Source organism: Somniosus microcephalus, chromosome 18 (genome assembly GCF_052327205.1).
Source record: "Somniosus microcephalus isolate GS21.2 chromosome 18, FLI_Smic_1.0, whole genome shotgun sequence".
NCBI lineage: Eukaryota > Metazoa > Chordata > Chondrichthyes > Squaliformes > Somniosidae > Somniosus > Somniosus microcephalus.
The window spans coordinates 59063019-59070331 of record NC_141004.1 but is presented as its reverse complement, the minus strand read 5'-3'; positions in this window follow the sequence as shown (position 1 = coordinate 59070331).

The window sequence follows — 7313 nt, the reverse complement described above, 5'->3', positions numbered from 1 at the left end:
TGCAAATCAAAAACTAAGAAACAAGGGTAAGAAGGGAAGTCAAGTGGAACTTTTCCATCCAGAGGTTATTTGAGTTGTGAAACAAGTTACCAGATAAGGCCATTGAGGTGGACAGTATGGGGTAGATTTTTGTCTTCACTACCTGGTCGGTAATTTTACGGAGCAGATCATCCACCCTTTATAGAACTCACCTGATTTTCGTTCCATTGAAATTAATGTTCAGATGGATGTTAAAGATGCCATGGCACTATTTGAAGAAGAGCAAGGAGTTGTCCCAATGAAGTCCCTTGACCAACTCCACCAAAACCGATGAAATAGTCATTCGTCGCATTGCTGTTGTGGAACATTACTGTGTGCAGAATAGCTGCCAGATTTGTTAAAATGGCATATCACTGCGATTCAAAAAGTCATTCATTGCTTGAAGCACTTTGAAACATTTCAAAATGAGAGTCACTATATCAATGCAAATACTGTTTATCGCTCAAAAGTCATAACACGTCCTTCCTATTTACAAATTGAATTTAATGCAAAACTATTGAACTGACAGAGCAGGCTGAGCAGCTGGATAGGCGTTCAGTAATTACAACAGAGGGCCTTAAAATGATATATTACAGGCAGGTGGGCCAAGGAATTGAATTGCGCAGCACCTGTATTTCAGGAGAAGATCGGGTACTGAAGGGTCCAATTTGGCACCCGATGTGAGCGTGCTCATTCCGCGCTGGGAAAGCATCACATGCCAAATTGGTTAGGACAACGTGGAGTCATCCAGGATTCCCGACTAAAACTAGTGTTAAGCCCAATGTCCATACAAAGGGAGGGCCTAATGCCCACTTCAGGCCTATTTGGGAAACTGTATTGCGGCTGAATGCAGCATGTGCATGCTCCAGTAAATTTTCTCAGGCCTGTAGCAGCCAAACCAGCCCCTCTTAAGGTGACTGCTGGAGGCGGCCAACAAAAAGGTAAGTAAACAATTTGTACTTACCTGAATGTGGAGTCAGTGAAGAAGGGATGCTCCTCCTGGCTCCATGTTGAAACTGTGGGCCACTGTTCGCCACCACTTGACCACCCATCAAAACCCCCCAATCTCCTTCCCCTCCCTCTTGGATTTACCGTGGCCCCGGTGCCAGCATTCTGCTGGACGGCTTTCCTCCTCTTCACGACCGAAGTACTGCCTCTTGGGGCATAACTAGCACCCCCAGTGTGCCGGTCGCATTCTGATGATGCAGGAGGGCCAATTTCACGTGGTCTTCCTGCATATCAGTTTTGGTGTGGTGGTGGTGGCTGCCACTGGCTTCATGACCGAATTTGGGTGCAAACCAATTTCTAGACCGTGGTCTTTCATCAATTTTAGTTTGGGAAAAGCGATGTCTCTGAGAGGATGTTAATATACTTACAGAGGACAATCCTTCAACTGTACTGCTGCCTGGGTAGAAGTTAAAGGGGGCATGGGTGCAAGTTTGTTATGGGCAAATTTAGGACAAACATTAGGAAATACTTCTCTACATAGAGAATGGCCATCCTCTAGAATGGGCTCCCAAGAAGGAAGTTGAGGCCAGGATAATAGATCCATTCAAAAAAACAGCTAGATTGTGTAATGGGAAGACTGTAGGGTCGGTATTCTGAAAGTTGTGCATTGTGATCTTATTAAATGTACTCTATCACTAAAAGTTCCAGTGACACAAGGTCAGACAAACTGTAATTTTATTCAGTCGTAATGACAGTGTTTTACTTTTTCCAATATTAAAAGTCATTTACCTATTTTCAACAAGAAGCAAAGAGACGGATCAGAGAAAGAAATACTTTTTCAGCAGCTTCGGAAAACCTATCATTAGATAATTAATGCTGGGGTAGACTGAAAGAACAATTCACAAAGGCTGAGGTACTCCGCCATTTGGTGGCATAGCGTTCAAAACCTCTCTTTATGTGACTAACAGGCAAAACCATTAAAAAATCTTCATTGTATATTTTTGAAAAGGGCTTATTTTCTGAGTTTGTCTCCTGTTTCCCATCCGCATTATCCAGCTTGCCTGTAGGTATCTCCTAGAGCATAAGAAGTAGGAGCAGGAGTAGGCCATATGGCCTCTCGGGCCTGCTCCGCCATTCAATAGGATCATGGCTGATCTGAACCTAGACTCACGTCCACTTCCCTGCCCGCTCCCCGTAACCCCTAATTCCCTTATCAGCTAGGAAACTATCTCCGTTTTAAATTTATTTAATGTCGCAGCTTCTACAGCTCTCTGAGGTAGCAAATTCTATAGATTTACCAACCGCTGAGTGAAGAAGTTTCTCCTCATCTCAGTTTTGAAAAGGCAGCCCCTTATTCTAAGATTATGCCCCCTAGTTCTAGTCTCACCCATCAGTGGAAACATCCTCACCGCATCCACCCGATCAAGCCCCTTCACAATCTTATATGTTTCGATAAGATCGCCTCTCATTCTTCTAAATTCCAGTGAGTAGAGGCCCAACCTACTCAACCTTTCCTCATAAGTCAACCCCCTCATCTCTGGAATCAACCGAGTGAACCTTCTCTGAACCGCCTCGAGAGCAAGTATATCTTTTCTTAAACATGGAAACCAAAACTGTACGCAGTATTCCAGGTGTGGCCTCACCAGTACCCTGTATAACTGAAGCAAGACTTCCCTGCTTTTATACTCCATCCCCCTTGCAATAAAAGCCAAGCTTCCATTGGCCTTCCTGATCACCTGCTGTACCTGCATACTAACCTTCTGTGTTTCATGCACCAGGACTCCCAGATCCCTTTGTACTGTAGCACTTTGCAGTTTCTCTCCATTTAGATAATAACTTGCTCTTTGATTTTTTCTGCCAAAGTGCATAACCTCACACTTTCCAACATTATATTCCATCTACCAAATTTCTGCCCACTCACTTAGCCTGTCTATGTCCTTTTGCAGGTTTTTTATGTCCTCCTCACTCAATGCTTTCCCTCCCATCTTTGTATCGTCGGCAAACTTGGATATGTTGCACTCGGTCCCTTCCTCCAAATCGTTAAAAAACTGTAGATTGTAAAGAGTTGGGGTCCCAGCACTGACCCCTGCGGAACACCACTAGTCACTGATTGCCAACCCGAGAATGAACCATTTATCCCAACTCTCTGTTTTCTGTTAGTAGAATCCGGGTATAAAAGGGGCAGGACTAGTGCGGCAGCTCTGAGTGCTGTGGCATTTGAGTTGAGAGAGAGTGTGGCAAGTGGGAGAAAAAGTCATTTAAGTGTATTTTGTGAATTTTAGTGTGTTAAAAAGTTAATTATTTGAAGTGAGTTTAATTTTTTAAGTGTAAATTAAACTGCTGGGGAGTTTAAACCGGAAGTAGAATCCGGGTATAAAAGGGGCGGGACTAGTGCGGCAACTCTGAGTGCGGTGCATTGAGTGTAAGCAGAGTTTGGTAAGTGGGAGAGTTTGGGCAAGTGGGAGGTGAGGGGGTGTTTTTGCTCTGTTCTGTTCCCCACTCCCAGGCTTAGACAGCACTCTGGAAGCGCAGCAGCGAGACGAGTCAACTAAACAGGCCCCACAGACAGCATTCAAAGAGGAGGTTGGTGATCAGCTGGTTGGTAGGTTCTCTTCCTTCTCTTTTATACCTTTAAGTTGGTAAGTCCTGTTAAATAGTGGTGTGATATTATCATCTATATCCGGGCAGGGTCTTCATAACTAATAATAAGAAATGTAATTAATTATATAGAATGGAGCAGGTGATGTGTTACTGTTGCGAGATGTGGGAGCCACTGGACCCCATTGAGGCTCACGGTGATTACATCTACGACAAGTGTTTACTGCTAGAGGAACTCCGGCTCCATATTGAGGTGCTTGAGACCGAGCTTCAGAGACTGCGACACATCAGGGAGGGGGAGAAGTTCCTGGACTCTATGTTTCAGGAGGTAGTCACACCTATGAAATTAATTAATTCAGATGTAGTCCGTGGTCAGGGACAGGACGGTGTGACTATGAGTGAGGCAGGTACAGGGATCCAGGAGGTAGTGTTGAAGGATCCGCAGCCCTTGCTCTTGTCAAACAGTTTTGAGATTCTTTTTCCCTGTGAGGGTGGGAGCGGGGACTGCAGGGAGGATGAGCAACCTGGCCACAGCACCGTGGAACAGGGGGCCATTCAAGTGGGGGGAGTAAAAAGAAATGTTGTAGTGGTAGGGGATAGTATCATTAGGGGGATAGATCGGGTTCTCTGCAGTCAAGAGCGGGAGTCCCGAAGGGTGTGTTGTCTGCCCGGTGCCAGGGATAAGGACATCTCTTCTGGGCTGGAAAGAAACTTGGAGTGGGAGGGGGAGGATCCAGTTGTCGTGGTCCATGTTGGTACAAATGACGTAGAAAGGACAAGGAAGAAGGTTCTGTTAAAGGAGTATGAACAGCTAGGGGTCAAATTAAAAAACAGAACCTCAAGGGTAATAATCTCTGGATTATTACCTGAGCCACGAGCGAATTTGGCTAGGATAAATAAAATTAGAGAGTTAAATGCGTGGCTCCAAGACTGGTGTGGGAAGAATGGGTTTTGCTTCTTGGGACACTGGCACCAGTACTGGGACAAGAGGGAGCTGTTCCGTTGGGACAGACTTCACTTGGCCAGTGCTGGGACTGGAATCCTGGCGAATCATATAACTAAGGCTGTCGAGAGGGCTTTAAACTAATTAGTGGGGTGGAGGTTTCTAGAGAGCAAATAATAAAAATGACTACGGGGAAGGTCATAGACTTAGGTAGCAGTGGGGGAATTAAAAAACAGAACGTGTCAGGAAGGGACAGAAGGTATGGAGTAAAAGGTAAAGTAGTAAAAGGGGAAAAAGCAGGAACTAAGTGTCACAAAATATATTTGAAAGTTCTTTATCTGAATGCACGTAGCATTCGTAACAAAATGGACGAGTTAACGGCACAAATAACTACATATGGGTATGATCTTGTGGCCATTACAGAAACATGGCTGCAGGGTGACCATGACTTGGAATTAAATATACCAGGTTATTTAACAATCAGCACGGTGGCATAATGGTTAGCACTGTTGCCTCACAGCACCAGGGACCCGGGTTCGAATCCGGCCTCGGGTGACTGTCTGTGTGGAGTTTGCACATTCTCCCCGTGTTTGCGTGGGTTTCCTCCGGGTGCTCCGGTTTCCTCCCACAGTCCAAAGATGTGCGGGTTAGGATGATTGGCTATGATAAATTGACCCTTAGTGTTAGGGGGATTAAATACGTGGGGTTACAGGGATAGGGTGGGATATGTGTTGGTGTAGGGGTTACGGGGATCGGGTGGGATATGTGTCGGTGCAGGCTCGATGGGCTGAGATGGCCTCTATCTGCACTGTGGGGTTTCTGTGATTCTGTGAAGGACAGGCAGGAAGGAAGAGGAGGTGGGGTGGCTATGTTAATAAAGGAAGGAATCACTAATACAGAGAAATGATATTGGGTCAAAGGATCAGGATAGTGAATCAGTTTGGGTGGAGATACGGAATAATAAGGGGAAAAAACACTAGTGGGCGTAGTCTATAGGCCTCCGAACAGTTGCAACTCTGTTGGACGGAGTATTAATCAGGAAATAGTTGAGGCTTGTAATAAGGGAACAGCTATAATTATGGGGGATTTTAACTATCATATTAACTGGACAAATCAAATTGGGCAGGGCAGCCTTGAGGATGAGTTCATTGAGTGTATTACGGATGGGTTTCTTGAGCAGTATGTAACTGAACCGACCAGGGGGCAAGCAACCTTAGATTTGGTCCTGTGTAATGAGACAGGATTAATTAAAAATGTCCTAGTAAAGGATCCCCTTGGAATGAGTGACCATAACATGGTTGAATTCCATATTCAATTAGAGGGTGAGAAGGTTGGATCTCAAACAAGCGTACTGAGCTTGAATAAAGGAGACTATGAAGGTATGAGAGCGGAATTGATTAGAGTGGACTGGGAAAATAGATTAAAGGGTAAGACGGTACATGATCAGTGGTGTACATTTAAGGAGTTATTTTACAACTTCCAAAAAATATATATTCCACTGAGGAAAAAAGGGTGTAAAAGAAAAGAGAGCCATCCGTGGTTAAGTAAAGTAATTAAGGATAGTATCCGACTAAAAACAAGGGCATATAAGGTAGCCAAATCTAGTGGGAGGATAGAAAATTGGGAAGCTTTTAAAAGACAGCAAAAAATAACTAAAAGATTGATTAAGAAAGGGAAGATAGATTATGAAAGTAAATTAGCAAAAAATATAAAAACAGATAGCAAAAGTTTCTATAGTTATATAAAAAGAAAAAGGGTGGCTAAAGTAAATGTTGGTCTCTTAGAGGATGAGACCGGGAACTTAATGGTGGGAAAAATGGAGATGGCAAAAACGCTGAACAATTATTTTGCATCAGTCTTTACGGTAGAGGACACTAAGAATATCCCAACACTGGACAAACAGGGGGCTCTAGGGGGAAAGAAGCTAAATATGATTAAAATCACGAAGGAAGTGGTACTTGGTAAAATAATGGGACTCAAGGCGGATAAATCCCCTGGACCTGATGGCTTACATCCTAGGGTCTTGAGGGAAGTGGCGGTAGGGATTGTGGATGCACTGGTAATAATTTTCCAAAACTCCCTGGACTCAGCAAAGGTCCTGGCAGATTGGAAAACTGCTAATGTAACACCTTATTTATAAAGGGTAGTAGGCAGAAGGCTGGAAACTATAGACCTGTTAGCCTAACATCTGTGGTTGGTAAAATGTTAGAGTCCATTATTAAGGAGACAGTAACGGGACATTTGGATAAACATAATTTAATAGGACAAAGTCAGCATGGTTTTATGAAGGGGAAGTCATGTTTGACAAATTTGCTTGAGTTCTTTGAGGAAGTAACATACAGGGTGGATAAAGGGGAACCAGTGGACGTAGTGTATTTAGACTTCCAAAAGGCATTTGACAAGGTGCCACACAAAAGATTATTGCTCAAGATAAAAAATCATGGGATTGGGGGTAATATTCTGGCATCGGTGGATTGGCTATCTAACAGAAAGCAGAGAGTTGGGATAAATGGTTCGTTCTCAGACTGGTAATCAGTAACTAGCAGTGTTCCGCAGGGGTCAGTGCTGGGTCCCCAACTCTTTACAACCTATATTAATGATTTGGAGGAGGGGACCGAGTGTAACATATCAAAGTTTGCAGATGATACAAAGATGGGAAGGAAAGTAGTGAGTGAGGAGGACATAAAAAACCTGCAAAGCGACATAGACAGGCTAAGTAAGTGGGCAGAGATTTGGCAGATGGAATACAATACTGGAAAGTGTGAGGTTATGCACTTTGGCAGGAAAAATCATAGAGCAAGTTATT